Source organism: Elephas maximus, chromosome 8 (assembly GCF_024166365.1).
Source record: "Elephas maximus indicus isolate mEleMax1 chromosome 8, mEleMax1 primary haplotype, whole genome shotgun sequence".
In the NCBI taxonomy this organism is placed as follows: Eukaryota; Metazoa; Chordata; class Mammalia; order Proboscidea; family Elephantidae; genus Elephas; species Elephas maximus.
Genome location: NC_064826.1, coordinates 102,946,892 through 102,964,727, shown reverse-complemented (window position 1 = coordinate 102,964,727; position 17,836 = coordinate 102,946,892). Strand labels below are relative to the sequence as shown.

The window sequence follows — 17,836 nt, the reverse complement described above, 5'->3', positions numbered from 1 at the left end:
AGTGTGCTAGAAATTGTGTACCTTGCCACCTCCTTTTAAATATTATATAAATTTTAATGATTTGATGGTAAACTATAATTTAGGTACAGCTGCTTTGTGGGCTGCTTTGGTTGTTTTTTTTTTTGTTATTACATGTTATGATGACAAATGGTATCTTGGGGACAAACATAATTTCAAGACAAATAGAAGTGCCACAGTGACTGTTCCAGTGATTAGTAACAAGACCTGGGTTGTGATTTCTTGAGTAAATCTGAATTCATAAGCACAATGGCTAGTAGATCGCAAAGCATTTCACTTTAAATCTCTGGCAACACAGAGACTCTCTTTTTGACCCTGAAAATACAACTAGAATTTTGGTAGAGAGAAAGACTGGGTCTCTAATGGCATCCACTGCAACGTGGATACAAATGAGAAGGCTCATCCTGTTGGGCCAAGATTCATTGTGCCATGTGGCTACAAAAGTCTTTGCTCATCACAGCACTAAGATTTACTCACCATAGTGTTAAGAATACTGTTAAGATTTTACACTTCTATAACACTTTCCAAGTTAAGACTTAAGCGCTTTTAGTGCTCAATTCGGCAGCACGTATACTAAAATTGGAATACTTCAGAGAAGATTAGCATGGTCCCTGCACAAGGATGACACAGAAATTTGTAAAGCATTCCACATTTTTTTCAAAACAGCCTGGTACTGATACAGAAACAGATATATTGACCACCAAAAAAAAAAAAAACCCAGTTTTGTTGAGTCAATTCTGACTTATAGTGACCCTATAGGACAGGGTAGAACTGCACCATAGAGTTTCCAAGGAACACCTGGTGGATTCGAACTGCTGACCTCTTGGTTAGCAGCTGCAGCACTTAACCACTATGCCACCAGGGTTTCCGGTACATTGACCAATGCAAGAGAATTGAAAACCCAGATGTAAACCCATCCACCTACAGTCACCTGATTTTCGACGAGGGCCCAAAGACCATCAAGTAGGGAAAAGACAGTCTTTTTAACAGATGGTGCTGGCAAAACTGGATGTACATCTGCAAAAAATGAAACAGGACCCATACCTCACACCATACAAAGAAACTAATTCAAAGTGGATCAAAGACATAAATATAAAACCAAAATCAATAAAGATCACTGAAGAAAAAATAGGATCAATGCTAGAGGCCCTAACACACAGCATTAACAGGATATAAACCATAACTAACAATATACAAACTGCAGAAGATAAGCTAAATAACTGGGATCTTCTAAAAATTAAACACTTATGCTCATCAAAAGACTTCATCAGAAGAGTAAAAACAGAACATACAGACTGGGAAAAAAACTTTTGGCTATGACAAACCTGACAAAGGTTTAATCTCTAAAATCTATAGGAAAATCCAACACCTCTACCAAAAAAAGACAAATAATCCAACTAAAAAATGAACAAAGGAAATGAGCAGACACTTCACCAAAGAAGACATTCAAGTGGCTAACAGATTCATGACGAAATGTTCAAGATAAATAGCCATTAGAGAAATGTAAATCAAAACCACAATGAGATACCATCTCACCCCAGCGTTAGTGGCACAAATCAAAAAAACAGAAAATAACAAATGTTGGAGAGGCTGTTGGGAGATTGGAACTCTTATGCACTGTTGGTGGAAATACAAAATGATATAACCATTTTGGAAAATGATATGGTGCTTCCTTAGAAAGCTATAAATAGAAATACCATATGATCCAGCAATCCCACTCCTAGGAATATATCATAGGGAAATGAGAGCCGTCACACAAATAGACATATGCACACCTATATTCATTGCAGCATTGTTCACAATAGCAAAAGATGAAAACAACTTAGATGCCCATCAACAGATGAATGGATAAACAAACTATGGTACATACACACAATGGAGTACTACGTAAAAATAAAAAACAATGATGAATTTGTGAAGCATCCCACAACATGGATGAATCTGGACAGCATTATGCTGAATGAAATAAGTCATTCACAAAAGGATGAATATTGTATGAGACCACTACTATTAAAAACTCATGAAGAGATTTACACACAAAAATAAACAATCTTTGATGGTTATGAGGGAGGGCAGGGGTGGAGATGGAAAAACACTTACTAGATAAGTGTTAACTTTGATGAAGTGTAAGTCAGTACACAATACTGGGGAAGCCAGCACAACTTGTCCAAGGCAAGATCATGGAAGCTCTATAGACATATCCAAACTCCCTGAGGGACCAAATAGCTGGGGTGAGGGCTGTGGGGACCATGGTCTCAGGCAACATCTAGCTCAACTTGGAAAACATAGTTTATAAGGAAAACGTTCTACATTCTACTTTGTTGAGTAGCTTCTGGGGTCTTAAAAGCTTGTGAGCAGCCATCTAAGATACTTCCACTGGTCTCATCCTGTCTGGAGCAAAGGAGAATGAAGAAAACCAAAGACACAAGTGAAAGATTAGTCCAAAGGACTAAGGGACCACAACTACCACAGCCTCCACCAGACTGAGTCCAGCACAACTAACCAGATATTGCCCAGCTACCAGCATTGACTGCTCTGACAGGGATCACAATAGAGGGTCCTGGACAGAGCTGGAGAAAAATGTAGAACAAAATTCTAACTCAGAAAGAAAGACCAGACTTACTGGCCTGAGACTGGATAAACCCCAAAAGTATGGTCCCCAGACATTCTTTTAGCTCAGTAATGAGGTAACTCCTGACATTTACCCTTCAGCCAAAGATTAGACAGGCCCATAAAACAAAATGAGACTAAAGGTACACACCAGCCCAAGGGCAAGCACTAGAAGGCAGGAGAGGACAGGAAAGCCGGGAATAGGGAACCCAAAGCCAAGAGGGGAGAGAGTTGACATGTAGGGTTGATAACCAATTGCACAAAACAATATGTGTACTAATCATTTAGTGAGAAGCTAGTTTGTTCTGTAAACCTTCATCTAAAGTACAATAATAAAAAAAAAAAAAGACATGTTTTCAAACCAATTATTACAATTTTTAAATGTTCAATAAACTTTGTTGAAGGATGAATAGCCCCCGTATCACTAGATTCCTTGTATGGCAAATAAACTGATGGGTAAAAGAACATTTCTGGGCCTGCTGTTGTTGCTGCTTTGTGCTGTGGAGTCAATTCCAACTCATAACGACCCTATGTGACAGAGTAGAACTGCCCCATAGGGCTTCCTAGGCTGTAATCTTAATGGGAGCAGATCACCAGGTGTTTTCTCCAGCAGAGCCACTGGTGGGTTCAAACCGCCGACCTTTTGGTTAGCAGCAGAGCATTTAACCATTATGCCACCAGGGATCCTTATAATTTCCAAATATACCCAAAAGAAATGGACACAAATAACTTATCTCTACCATTTCCTTGTAGAGCCTGCAGGCCCCTCTGAGGCTGCCAGCAGAGGTCTGGTGAGAGAGTTCTTTGACATAAGTCTTGTGAGGTATTTGTGGGTATGGGTGGAAAGAATTGAAAATAGAGGCTAGTTCTTGCTCTTCACTTAGAGATTATGGAAGGATGGAGGCCTGTAGGTGTGTGGAAAGAAAAAAATTCGGGCACCCCATGCCAGTTCTCCATGGTCCCTCAAGGTGTAGAAAATTTAATCAGTGCTTCCTCAGTTCCTAAAGAAAGCATGCAGAAGTGAGAGGAGATGTGAGAGCTGTGGGCTGCCAGAGAGAGAGAAGGTAAGAACAGATTCAACTGCAGTTATGACATTATCAAAAACATAATACTAAAGAGAAATTCCAGATTGAAAGAGCCCATGAGCACCTAACTCGGATAATAAATGTGAAAAGGGCCACACTAAGACACATCACTGAGAAATAGTCAGCTTCCAGATATAAAAGATGGTTCTAAAATTTCTAGAAAGGAAAAAAAAAAAATCACAATACGAAGTTAAGAATTAGAATGGCAATAGGTAACTCAAAAGCAACCCTGGAAGGTAGAAGACAATGAGTGGCATCTAGCCAAATACCCGTCAAAGGTGAGGATGAAACGAAGAGCTTTTCTGACATGCAGAGTCTCAGTAAAATTGTGCCCTATGTGTCTTTTTTCAACAGGAAGATGAGAATCTAAAATTAAGCCCAAGTCTTAAAAGCCTGTGAGCAGCCATTTAAGATACTTCACTGGTCTCACCCCTTCAGGAGCAAAGAAGAATGAGGAAAACTAAAGACACAAGGAAAAGGTTAGTCCAAGGACTAATGGACCACATCCACCACAGCCTCCAGCAGACTGAGTCCAGTACAATGAGATGGTGCCCAGCTACCACCACTGACTGCTCTGACAGGGATCACAATAGAGGGTCCCAGACAGAGCTGGAGAAAAATGTAAAACAAAATTCTAACTCAGAAAGATCAGATTTGCCAGCCTGATAGAGACTAGAGAGACCTTGAGAGTACGGCCCCTGGACATCCTATCAGCTCAGTAATGAAGCGACTCCTGAGGTTCACCCTTCAGCCAAAGATTGGACAGGCCCACAAAACAAAACTAGACTAAAGGGGTACACCAGCCCTGGAGCAAGGACTAGAAGGCAGAAGGGGACCGGAAAGCTGGTAATAGGGAACCCAGGGTTGAGAAGGGAGAGTGTTGATTTGTTGTTAACCAGTGTCATAAAACAATATGTGTACTGTTTAAAGAGAAACTAGTTTGTTCTGTAAACCTTCATCTAAAGTACAGTAAAAATAAATAAAATAAAAATTAACCCCAAGTTGATGGTAAAGAAAAAATTCAGGAAGATATTCCAACAGCAGGAATATAGAGAATTGATCCAAACTGTGAAACAGGATAGAGGTCTCCAGCAGGGATGTCTTTGGGTAAATACTAATAGGTTACTCTGTTTGTTTGGTCTTACAGTGGAGTTTTACATTTCCAGTGGAGAAGTTAGGTGTGAATTACTAATACAAACAGAAAACTAAGCAAGGGATAAACGAAAGCAACTGTTAATTCAAAATATATATACTCACTCATAGAACACTATGTATCTCAACTGTGAGCAATATTTATATATTCATAATAATGTAAACACTGACTACTGACTTAATCAAAAGTAGTGATATAACCAATTATGTTGGAAAAGGAGGGGGAGAAGAAGGTTGTGAGTTGTGTGGGAGATGATGTTAAGAGAACTAAATCTTCATTGTCCATGGGACAGAATAGGTCCATAGTATTTAAAATTCTAAAAAATTAGGAAATATCAGTATTAATTGTTATTTTGAAACAAGATGGTAATTAGCAAAAGAAACAACTGTAAGTTCTCAGGAAATAAGGATCTGGAGAGGAGCTGAGGAGGGCAAGGGAATGTTGCTTTTTATTATAAATCTATGAGTACTACTTGTTTCTTTACGCCACGTGTTTGTATTTTTGTTGTTGTATGCCACTGAGTTGATTCCAACTCATAACAATCCTACAGGACACAGTAAAACTGCCATATAGTGTTTCCCAGGTTGTAATCTTTGTAAGAGTAGATCACAGTGTCTTTCGTCCCACATAGCAGCTGTTGGTTCGAACTGCTGACCTTTCGGTTAGCAGACAAGCACTTAACCGTTGTGCAACCAAACCAAAACCAAACCCATTGCCGTCAAGTCGATTCTGACTCATAACAACCCTATAGGACAGAGTAGTACTGTGCTATCAGGTTTCCAAGGAGCCGCTGGGGGATTTCAAGGGCCGACCTTTTGGTTAGCTGCTGATTTCTTAACCACTGTGCCACCAGGGCTTCTCTTGTGCCACCAAACCAAAACCCGTTGAATTCAGACATTAAAAAAAAGGTATGAGACTACTCCCCCCCTTCTCCCCGCTGCCATCGAGTCAATTCTGACTCATAGGGACCCTGCAGGACAGATTAGAACCACCCCATAGGGTTTCCAATGAAATAGTCTTTATGGAAATTGGCTGCCACATCTTTCTCCCAAAGATCATCTGGTGGGTTCAAACCACCCACCTTTTGGTTAGAAGTTGAGCATTTAACCATTACACCGCCAGGGTATGGGTTACTTTTATAAAATTATTATTATATTATTTTAATTACAAGGGAAGATTTTAAAATGATAGGATGAAGTCTCAGAACTGGACCTCAGTCTACCTTCCCCCCAAATGCCAAATCCCAGTTCATGCCTACTCTTGAAGCCAAACCAATATGTCTGTAAGCCAAACCTTGCCTATCCACTATAATTACATTTATATCACTCAGAGAACCCTAGGCAAATATGATCCACACTTGCAGATTTTCATCAATTTAACCTGATACGAAGATAGAATTTTGACTGTCACAGCAAAGATTTCCAACCAGCTGAGAATGGGTTATCACAGACTCAGCTCTTATGCTCAATTAGAATAATGTTTTGGAAGTAGGAGCTGAAGGAATTAAAGAAGAGACTCTTCTAAGCAGTTGACAGGTTTTACCATGCCACAAGTGTTTGAACTCTGGTTCATTTATTTGTTCCTTAGTGACTCCCCTGAATCTGGTCTTGCTGACAATTAAGAGAAACACAATATGCATCACATATCAGATGAGTGCTTTTAAAAGTATATCAGGATAAAAATTTGAAAATCAAGATGGAAAGTTTGCATGGGCCATAAAAATTTCCCCAACCAGGGCTAGAATTTTCCTCAAACAGCAACTTTGGAACACCCAAATGCTTAACTGAGACATTGAGAGCCATATTAAACATCGTATGTTGGCCTTTCCCGGGTGTTCATTTCGGACATAAAGAAACATCTATGATGCACTTATGGAACATCTGAATCTTAGCAGCAAAACCTGCTGGAACTTGTAGTTAACTATCCCCCTCTCATACTATCCACATTCCATACACACACCTTCCTTGGACTAAGAAATTACACTCCTAAGAATTTATTCTATAGGTTTCCCTGCATGTGTGTGAAAACTGATCATGTACAAGGATATTCACCACAATATCATCTGTAATAAAAAAGACTGGAAGCCTGAATAATGCCCAGCATGAGGGCTTGACTAAATGAAGTACAATGTATCCATATGATGGATTATTAAGTAAGCACTAAGAATAAGGCTGCTCTCTATATTCTGATAGGAATTATCTCTAAAATCTAATAATCAGTTAATAAAGCAATGTGCAGCACGGTGCATATCATATGCCATATTTGTGCCTTAGAAAGATTCTCTATTTTTTGTTCAAGTATGTATGTATATATATATATGTATGTATGTATATATATATATATATGTATGTATGTGTGTGTATATATATATATATATATACACACAAAATATCTCTGGAAGGATACAACGAAATTAGGAACAATGGTTGCCACTGGGGAAGGGAAGCAGGTGGCAGGAGAATGGAGATGCAAAGAAATCTTACATTTTACTTATGTTTTAGTAAGTTAGTACCAACTACATGCAAAAAAGGAAGGAAGGAAGAAAGGGAGGGAAGAGAGGAAGAGAGAAAGAAAAGAAGGAAGAGAGCGGCAGACAAGGATTTCTTAAAAATACCCAGTGGCCTTTCTTTTTTTTTTTTTTTAATTGTACTTTAGAAGAACATTTACAGAGCAAACTAGTTTTTCATTACACAGTTTGTACACATATTGTTTTATGACATTGGTTAACAACCCCCAGGACATGTCAACACTCTCCCTTCTCCCTTGGGTTCCCTATTACTGGCTTTCCTGTCCCTTCCTGTCTTCTGGTCCTTGCCCCTGGGCTGGCGAGTCCCTTTAGTCTCCTTTCGTTTTATGGGCCTGTCTAATCTTTGGATGAAGGGTGAACCTTGAGAGTGACTTCAATACTGAGCTGAAAGGGTATCCGGGGGCCATTCTCTCTGGGTGTCTCCAGTCTCCATTGGGCCGGTAAGTTTCGTATTTTCCGTTAGAATTTTGCTGTACATTTTTCTACAGCTCTGTCCGGGACCCTTTATTGTGATCCCTATCAGAGCAGTCAGTGGTGGTAGCTGGGCAACATCTAGTTAGTTCTGCTGGACTCAGTCTGGTGGAGGCTGTGGTAGTTGTGGTCCATTAGTCCTTTGGACTAATCTTTCACTTGTGTCTTTGGTTTTCTTCATTCCCCTTGCTCCTGATGGTATGAGACCAGTGGAGTGTCTTAGATGGCCACTCACAAGCTTTTAAGACCCCAGACACATCTCACCAAAGTAGAACGTAGAACATTTTCTTTATAAACTATGTTATGCCAGTTGAGCTGGATGTTCCCCAAGACCATGGTCCCTACAGCCCTCAGCCTAGCCATTTGGTCCCTCAGGGAATTTGGATGTGTCTATGGAGCTTCCATGACCTTGCCTTGGACAAGTTGTGCTGGCTTCCCCAGTATTGTGTACTGTCTTACCGTTCACCAAAGTTACTACTTACCTGTTGTCTATTTACTGTTTTTCCATCCCCACCTCTCCCCTCCCTCATAACCATCAAAGATTGTTTCTTTTTGTGTGTAAACCTTTTCATGAGTTTTTACAGTAGTGGTCTCATATAATACTTGTCCTTTTGTGATTGATTTATTTCACTCAGCATAATGCCTTCCAGATTCATCCATTTTATGAGATGATTCACAGGTTCATCCTGGTTCTTGATCGTTGCATAATACTCCATTGTGTGTATGTACCTCAGTTTGTTTATCCATCTATCTGTTGATGGGCATCTAGGCTGTTTCTATCTTTTTGCTTTTGTGAACAACACTGCAGTGAACATGGGTGTGTATATGTCCATTGTTGTGCCAACTCTTATTTCTCTAGGATATATTCCTAGGAGTGGGATTGCTGGATCATATGATATTCATATTTCTAGCTTTCTATGGAAGTACCATATCATTTTCCAAAATGGTTGTATCACTTTCCATTCCCACCACCAGTGCATAAGAGTTCCAGTCTCCTCATAGTCTCTCCAACATTTGTTATTTCCTGTTTTTTTATTTGTGCCAGTAATGCCAGGGTTGTGGTTTTGATTTGCATTTTTTTTAATGGCTAGTGATCACGAGGATTCCCTTATGTGTCTGTTGACCACTTGAATGTCTTCTTTGGTGAAGTGTCTGTTAATTTCCTTTGCCCATTTTTAATTGGATTATTTGTCTTTTTGTTGCAGAGGTGTTGGATTTTCCCGTAGATTTTAGAGATTAGAACTTTGTCTGATTTGTAATAGCAAAAAAAACTTTTCCCAGTCTGTATGGTCTCTTTTTACTCTTTTGGTGAAGTCTTTTGATGAGAATAAGTGCTTAATTTTTAGACGATCCCAGTTATCCACCTTATCTTCTGGAGTTTGTGTGCTGTTGGTTGCGGTTTGTATCCTGTTAATGCTGTGTATTAGAGTCTCTAGTGTTGATCCTATTTTTCCTCTATCAACTTTATAGTTTTTGAGTTTATAGTTAGATCTTGATCCATTTTGAATTAGTTTTTGTATATGGTGTGAGGTATGGGTCCTCTTTCATTTTTTTTGCAGATCGGACACCCAGTTCAGCCAGCATCATTTATTAAAAAGACTGTCTTTTCCCCATTTCATTGACTTTGAGCCCTTGTAAAAGATCAGGTGGCCGAAGGTGGATGGATTTACATCTGGGTTCTCAATTCTGTTCCATTGGTCAGTGTATCTGTTGTACCAGTACCAGGCTGTATAATACGTTCTGAGGTCAGGTAGTGAGAGTCCTCCCGCTTCATTCTCCTTCAGTAGTGCTGTACTTATCTGGGGCTTCTTCCCTTTCCATATAAAGTTAATGATTAGTTTTACCATCTTTTCAAACAGTGGTGTTGGTATTTGGATTGGGATTACATTGTATTTGTAAATTGCTTTGGGTAGAATTGTTGTTTTGACAACATTGAGTCTACCTATCCATGAACATGGTATGTTTTTTCATTTATATAGATCTCTTTTGGCTTCTTGCAGTAGTGTTTTGGAGTTTTCTTTGTATGGGTCTTTTACATCCCTGGTTAGATGTATTCCTAAGTGTTTTTTGTTTTTTTTTTTTTTTTAGGGACTATTATAAATGGTATTGTTTTCCTCATTTCCTTTTCATTGTTCTCTTTATTGGTGTATAGGAATCCAACTGATTTTTGTATGTTGATCTTGTATCCTGCTACTCTGCTGAATCTTTCTATTAGTTCCAGTAATTGCCTCGTGGAGTCTTTTGGGTTTTCTATGCATAGTATCATAACATCCACAGATAGGGACAGTTTAACTTCTTCATCACCAACTTGGATACCCTTTCTTTTTCTTGCTTTATTACTCTAGCTAGGACTTCCAGCACATTGGTAAATAGGAGTGGTGATAAAGGGCATCCTTGCCTTGTTCCTGTTCTCAAGAGGAACATTTTCAGACTCTCTCCATTAAGAATGATGTTGGTCATTGGGTTTGCATAGATGACCTTTATTATGTTGAGAAATTTCCCTTCTATACCTATTTTATTGAGAGTTTTTTTTTTTACCAGGAATGGGTGTTGGACTTTGTCAAATGCCTTTTCTGCATCAACTGAGATGATCATGTGATTCTTTTCTTTCCTTTTATTTATGTGGTGGATTACAAAAAAAACCAAACCCATTGCAGTTGAGTCAGGTCCGACTCATAGCAACCCTATAGGACAGAATAGAACTGCCCCATCGAGTTTCCAAGAAGTGCCTGGTGGGTTTGAACTGCTGACCTTTTGGCTAGCAGCCGTAGCACTTAACTACAACGTCACCAGGGTTTCTTAATGTGGTGGATTATGTTGATTGATTTTCTAATGTTGAACCATCCTTGCATACCATCCTTGCATACCTGGTATGAATCCTACTTGGTTGTGGTGTATTATTTTTTTGATTTGATGCTGAATTTTGTTGGCTAGAATTTTGTTGAGAATTTTTGCATCTATATTCATGAGAGATATTGGTATGTAATTTTCTTTTTTTTTTTTTTTGTGGTGTCTTTGCCTGGTTTTTGTATCTTAGTTATGGTCACTTCATAGAACGAAATTGGAACTATCAGTTCCTTTTCTGTGTTCTGAAATAGTTTCAGTAGTACTGGTGCAAGCTCTTCTCTGAATGTTTGGTAAAATTCTCCAGTGAAGTCAAATGGGCTGGGGCTTTTTTGTTGTTGTTGTTGTGGGGAGTTTTTTATTACCTTTTCAATCTCTTCTCTTGATATGGGTCTGTTCAGATTTTCAACATCATTTTATGTTAGTTTGGGTAGATAGTGTGTTTCTAGAAATTTGTCCATTTCCTCTAGGTTTTTAAATTTATTGGAGTATAGTTTTTAATAATACCCTGTTATGATTCTTTTTATTTCAGTTGGGTCAGCTGTAATGTTCTCCATTTCATTTCTTGTTTGGGTTACTTGTGTCCTCTCCTGTTTTTCTTTTGTCAGTTTGGCCAGTGGTTTGTTGATTTTTTTGATCCTTTCAAAGAACCAACTTTAGATTTTGTTGATTCTTTCTGTTGTTTTTCTATTCTCTATTTCACTTATTTCTGCTCTGATCTTTTTTATTTCCTTTCTTCTGGTAGCTGTGGAGTTCTTTTGCTGTTCTCTTTCTATTTGTTTGAGTTGTGTGGCTAATGTTTTGATTTTGTCCCTTTCTTCTTTTTTAATGTGTGAATCTATTGCTATAAATTGACCTCTTGAGGGCTGCCTTTGCTGTGTCCCAAAGGTTTTGGCATGATATGTTTTCATTCCTGTTTGATTCTAGGAACTTTTTGATTCCATCTCTGATTTCTTCTATTACCCAGTGGTTTTTAAGCAGGGTGTTAGTCAGTTTCCATGTAATTGATTTTTTTTTTTTTTTCCTTACTCTTCCTTTTGTTAATTTCTAGTTTGATGGCATTGTGGTCAGAGAAGATACTTCATATTATCTCAATGTTTTGGATTTTGTTGAGGGTTGCTGTGTGGACTAAGATGTGGTCTATTCTGGAGAACACTGCATGTGTGTTGAAAAGAATGTGTACTTTGCAGCTGTTCGGTGGAGTGTTCTATCTATGTCTATGAGGTCAAGTCGGCTGATTGTGCCCTTTAGCTCTTCTATATCTTTGCTGAGTGTCTTTCTAGATGTTCTGTCTTTTACTGAACATGGTATGTTGAAGTCTCCTACTGTTATTCTAAAACTGTCAATTTCTCATTTTAGTGCGGGTTTGTTTTATGTGTTTTGGAGCTCTGTCATTGGGTGTGTTAGATGTCTATTATGGTTATGTCTTCATGACAGATTGTCCCTTTAATCATTATATAGTGCCCTTCTTTGTCTTTTATGGTGGATTTTGTTTTAAAGTCTATTTTATCTGAGGTTAGTATTGTCACTCCTGCTCTTTTTTGGTAGCTGTTTGCTTGATATATTTTTTTCCATCTTTTGATTTTTAATACATTTATGTCTTTGTTTCTAAGGTGTGTCTCTTGTAGACAACATATGGATGAATCCTTTTTTTTTTTTTTTTTCTTTTAATCCATCCTCTCTGTCTCTTTATGGGTGCATTTATGTCACTTACATTCAATGTTATTATTGATAGATGTGAGTTTATTACTGCCATTTTGTAGTGCTTCTTTTGTGTATGTGTTGTGGTGCTGATGTTTTCTTTGTTCCTCTTACTCTCCTGTTCTGAATTCCTTTTATTTGTGGACAATTTTCATTTATTTCATTTTCATAGATTTTGTTTTTACTGAGACTTTATGTTTTTCTTCTTTATTTTCATGAGTAGGCTTGTTGACTTTCTTTGTGGTTACCTTGAAATTTACCCTTTTCCTAGGTTTGAACTACTCTCTTATTATTTGGTATCACCTTGCCATCCCCCTCTCCATTTGAAAGCTCTATACCTACACCATTTATTCCCTCTTTTATTGTTCTGACATTGCTGTCATTTACAGATTAACTTCTCTGGTTCCCGGTTGTAACTCTTTTGGTTTTGGAGAGTCCTTGAGAGTTCCTTTCGTAAGTTGGTATCTGGCTGGTACAATCTTGTGTCCTAGATTCAGGCTGTGGTTTGATGTTGTTTGTTCTCAGACTGAAGTTTGATTTGTTTTTTACATATTCCCTTAATTTCTGTTTATCTGGAAATGTCCTAATTTCACAATCATATATGAATGAGGGTTTTGCAGGATATATTATTCTTGGTTCACAATTTTTTTCTTTCAAGGTTTTATACATGTCATCCCATTGCCTTCTTGCCTGCATGGTTTCTGCCAAATAATCAGAGCTTAGTCTTACTGTTTCTCCTCTGTATGTGACTTTTCATTTTTCTTGAGCTGCTTTCAGGATTCTTTCTTTGTCTTCAGTTTCACCGAGTGTGATTATGATATGCCTTGTTGTTTTTCTTTTGAGGACTATCCTATGTGGGGTTCATTGAGCTTCTTGGATGGTCAGCTTTTCATCTTTCATGATATTAGGGAAGTTTCCTGTCAGCAATTCTTCAATGATCCTCTCTCTGTTTTCTGTTTTCTCCCCCTGTTCTGGAACTCTGATCACTCGCAAATTTTTGCTTTCATTGTATTCCACAAAATTCTCAGGGTTTCTTCACTTTTCTTCATTCTTTTTTCTGATTTTTCCTCAAACAGGGTTGTATCGAAGTGTTTGTCCTCAACTTAGCTGATCATGTCTTCCATCATTTCAAATCTGCTCTTCAGCATTTCTTTGACACTGTCCATTTCTGAAATCTTGTTGTTTATCTTTTGGATTTCTAATTGTTGGTTTTGTATGATTTCTAGTTGTGAATTTATTTTAGCATTTTGTTCCTGTATTATTTTCCTGACTTTTTCCTTTTTTTTTTTTTTTTTGCCTGTATTTTCCATGAGTTTGTCTCTTTTTTCCTTATTTTTGTCTGCTTTTTGCTTCAGCTCTTGGATAGCTCTGAATATGAAAGATTTGAATTTCCTATTATGTAGCTCTAGTGTCTTTTCTTCTACTGGAAAGTCATCTGGTGTTTTATTTTGGACACCTACTGGAACCATCTTGTGTTTTTTTTAGATGTTTTGATATTGTCTGCCGTCTTTGCGACACTCAGTAGTTATTTTCTTCATTTATTGATTGTAGATTTGTTTGTCTCATCCTGCTTTTTTGTTTTATTTGATTACATCTGAGCAGGCAGGCTGTGCGTTCTTTGTTGTTTGCTCATCTGTAGGCATGATACTTTTCACCTCCTTGTCCAATGGGCAGGGCCAGTTGCTCAGCTATGGTGCAGCAGAGCAGGTCCAGCTGAAGGGGTATGGCTGGGATAGGTTGCTTGTGGCACACACAAGGGCCAACAAGGTGGGGGAGGAATCAGTGCAGGGCATGTTCTGTTAAGCCATGCCTGTGCTGCTCAGGGTGTGATGTTCAGTACATGATGTAGGCAGGCAGGAAGGAGGGGGGAGGCTGTGAAGTGTGGATCTAAGATAGGTATGGGAAAGAGGAGAGAGAAACAGGAGCCAAAAACAAACAAATGAAAAGTGCTAAGAGAGCCTGCTGTTGGAGTGGAGAGATGAGAAACTGAGAAGTGGAGAAAAACAAAAAGGGGGGGAAATGGAAAAAAGGAAAAATAATAATAAATAAATAAATAAAAATTAGGGAAAAAAAAGGGAAGAAAAGTCCCCAGGGATCCCACTGGTGTGGCTTCGAAGACTGGGTGTGCAGTACAGCCTGGCTAGAAGGGGCTCCCAAGCTGCAAAAAGAAAACAAAAACAACAAAAAACAAAACAAAACAGAGCAAAGCAAAGCAAAACAACCACCACAAAAAAAAAAAAAAAAGCCCCAGGGATCCCACCAGCATGGTGGTACAGGCCAGAGAAGCAGTTCCCCAGTTGAGTGGCACTTCACAGCCACTCAAGAAGAAACAGAGGTGGCATATGGAGCCAGGTGTTTGAGAGAAAGGAGGGGGAGGTGGTGAAAGGCATGGAAGAAATCAAAAGCAGAAGAAAGCAATACCAGCAATGAACCGCGCTCTGGGAGCTGGCCAGTGTGGGCAGGGCAAATCCAAGAACCAAGGGGACAAAGCCAGTGCCTCCCAACCAAGAGACTGTAGCCAGCGGGAAACAGAGGAGGCTGAGCAGTAGGGGGGAGAAGGATCAGGGGTGGGAAAGCATATATCACTGGTTACCACGTGCTCTGTCTCCTGCTGGCAGCTCTATGAAGCTGCTTGTCGGTACTCCCTGTCCACCAGTCTCCAATGTGGGCAAGGCGAATCTGAGTGACATGGGCCCTGCATTTCCCAGCTGGCCAAGAGACTGCAGCCAGCTATGAAGCAGGGGATGTCGAGCAGTGGGGAGAAAGATAGGGGGTGTGAAAGCATACATCATTGGTTACTAGGTGTTCCATCTTCTGCTGGGAGTTCTGTGAAGCTACTTTCCAATACTCCCTGTCCACCGATCTCCGACAGGAGTCCAAGATGGCAAATCCATGCTGCGTTAGCTGATAGGGGATTACCACACGTATCTCTCCTCACTCTCTGTTTTCTGTCAGTTTCTTATTCCATCCAGTGCTTGTATGAGTTCTTCATCTCTTCATTTGACGTTTAGTGTTCCAGGATTGATGTTTGTCTCTGTTTTACTTAGTTTTTTGAGTCTTTGCTGTGGAAGGACGGTGTGGTGCTTTCAACTACAGCACACATTGGCCAGAAGACACAGTGTATTTTCTAATCAAATTAGTCAACGATCAAGACAAAATAGATTTTTTGGACTCCTGAATTTTACTCTCATACTCACTTTAGTACTTAAGCATATGAAGAAGCTCTGTAAGTTCTAAAAATCTATGCAAATACAAGATGTGTTTGGCATTGCTACCGGAGTCACTAGCTAAATCAGGGACAGCGAGTTCTTAGGTCATGAGCCACCTGTTGAAGATGTTACTGGTAGGTCCATGAGAAGCAAGAACTTTGTCTAACTCATGTCTGTATAGCTAGAGCCTAGAACAAGTGCTCAATATTTGTTGGACAATTAAATTGAACTAAATAGAATGACGAATTCTTGAGAAAATACCCCCAGATGATTGTTAAAGGCTGTGTGGTAGGCAGTATAAAGACCCCACAAAAATGCCCACATTCAAATCCTTGGAACTTGTGAATGTATTACCTTACATGCAAAAGGGTAGATGTGATTAAGGTTATAAACCTTGAGATAGGGAGGTTATTCTGAATTATCTGACAGAGTCCAATCTAATCACATAAGCCCTTAGAAATAGAGAACCTCTCCTGGCTGCAGTAAGAGAGATACAATGTGAGAAGGGCTCAACCCAACCTTGCTGGCTTTGAAGATGGAGGAAGAGGCCATAAGCCAAGGAATGCAGCAGCCTCTAGAAGCTAGAAAAAACTCTGTTTTACAACCACAAGTAACTGAATTCTGCAACAACCCAGATGAGCAAGGAAACAGATTCTCCCCTAGAGCATGCCGACATCTTGATTTTAGCCTGATGAGACCCTTGTTAGATTTCTGACATACTGAACTATGATAAATTTGTGTTGTTTTAAGCAACTAAATATGTGGTAATTTGTTATGGAAGTAACAAAGAACTAATACAATCTGCCAACTCCTAAGCCAACTATGCAGTTAACCATAGTTGGGAGAATCTTAAGGACAAAATCAGAGCGTAAATGCTGGCACTCATTATGCTCACATGCCATTGACAAGGGTTGATTTTGAGTCAAGGAATGGAGAATCTGCCTACCCACTGCATGCTGATTAACAGTTCTAAGCTCAGCCAAGAGGTCTGTAGAACCACAGTGGGAAAGGGAACTTCAAACAAACAAATTTCTTCCACATTGTTCTACTAGAGCCATCCCTCAAATGCATCCAAGCCAGTGGATGTGTTTATGATGAAATATAAATATTTGTAAGCACCCAACACAAAAGCACATGCTCTGACTGAAGAGTCTGCCCTGCAGAAAGGAATGAGTTGGTCTTGCGCATAGGTGAGAATATGGAAAACAGACCTGCTCTAACAGCAGAGGTTTCAGGGCTAAACACAGTTTAACCAAAGGTGCAACCTCCCCTTCATTTCGACCTGTCAGCCAGGGAATGAGAAAAATCACCATGATCTCTTTCTTAAAGGACGTTAAAGCCTTTTGGAATTTACATGGAATAATTGAGAAACTGCTTTTATTAAAATTTCTATGAGCAAAAAGTCTAGGGTTTTTTTCAAGGAGAAAAGTCACCTAAAGTAAGTTTTAAAAGGATAAATTATTGATATAAAGCTAGGAAAGCAAATTGGCAAACTATCGACAGGCTACAAGGCTCCAAATCTGTTAAAAGAGCAACTAAAAGAAAAATGGAATTGACCCTTTCAATTTTCCACACCACACATTGAACAGTAACTCTTTGTTCTTAAATAGATCCTTTCCTTTTGGAGACACAAAAAAATCAGAATGGAATGGGATAAATATAACTTTGGTCCACATTAACAAAGCAAAACAAGGAATCAAGACAATTTTCAAGCTAGATAAAAACAAAGAAAAAACTAACTTCTCTCCTCCCCCAGGAAGAGGAGGGGATTTTTTTTCCCCCCTCAGATTTCTGTGTAACCTGCTCAAGGTCTCCAGCACCTGAATATATTCAGAGGGGTATCAGGATGTTTTCAGGTTTATGTCCCATAGGAAGAGTCCTTTGCTAGTAGAAACTTGTTCACACTTAGTTTTGTTTAGTTTATGGAGAGTGCATGAACTTTCCTAATGTAAGTATGATGTTACAGGGTGTTGAATGGGTCACAGCAATAAATTGGAATGGGACTTCATCTCATCACTGTACTACATGTACTTTGGACATGTTATCAGGAAGGATCAGTCTCGGGTAAAGGACATCATGCTTAGTAGAGGGTCAGCAAAAGGGAGTAAGACCCTCAACAAGATGGATGAACACAGTAGCTGCAATAATGGGCTAAAGAGCAGCAACTATTGTGAGGACGGCACAGAATTGGACAGTGTTTCATTCTGTTGTACACAGG

The 17,836-nt window shown here is 39.1% G+C and overlaps 1 non-coding gene across 1 annotated transcript; it reads left to right on the top strand.

Annotated features, from left to right (window-relative positions):
• The first annotated feature begins 567 nt into the window (after window positions 1-567).
• LOC126082304 (U6 spliceosomal RNA) lies at window positions 568-674 on the top strand. Its single transcript, XR_007518541.1, has one exon. It is a non-coding gene; the product is annotated as a U6 spliceosomal RNA (small nuclear RNA).
• Window positions 675-17,836: the final 17,162 nt, after the last annotated feature.